Source organism: Artemia franciscana, chromosome 11, assembly GCF_032884065.1.
Source record: "Artemia franciscana chromosome 11, ASM3288406v1, whole genome shotgun sequence".
In the NCBI taxonomy this organism is placed as follows: Eukaryota; Metazoa; Arthropoda; class Branchiopoda; order Anostraca; family Artemiidae; genus Artemia; species Artemia franciscana.
Window position 1 is genome coordinate 19,262,781 of NC_088873.1, and position 957 is coordinate 19,263,737.

Genomic DNA, 957 nt, shown 5'->3' on the forward strand with positions numbered 1-957 from the left:
ATATAAATGACGACCGGGACGCTCGAAGAGAAATTACAGACTGGGACACTGGGACACAAATGACGACCGGGATACTGGGAATATAAGTTACGACCGGGACACAGGGACACAACTACAAGGTGGATGCCGGGGGCACCGGGGGATATATAAATGACTACGGGGACACAGGGAATGTTCGATTAGCAATCACCATCAACAAAGCTCAAGGGCAATCATTAGAATTATCAGGTATAGATCTGAATACGGATTGTTTTTCCCATGGACAATTTTATGTTGCCTGTTCAAGAGTCGATAAACCTGACAATCTATTTATATGCACAGACAATGGGACATCGAAGAATGTTGTATATTCGCAAGTTTTACGTAGTAAACTTGCGTAGTTAAAAACATATATATATATATATATTATTATCTTTCTATATTCACAGGTGGGACACAGGGACACAACTACAATGGCGCGTAACTAATATGGCGCGAAACGACTTACGCGCGCGGTGGGGGCTGGGGGGGGTGGCAAAGCGCCCCCACCAACTAGGTGTTGGGGTGGCGCGAAGCGTCACCCCAACAGCTAGTATATATATATATATATATATATATATATATATATATATATATATATATATATATATATATATATATATATATATATATATATATATATATATATATATATATATATATATATATATATATATATATATATATATATATATATATATATATATATATATATATATATATGTGTATATATATATATATATATATATATATATATATATATATTATATATATATATATATATATATATATATATATATATATATATATATATATATATATATATATTATATATATATATATATATATATATATTATATATATATATATATATATATATATATATATATATATATATATATATATATATATATATATATATATATATATATATATATA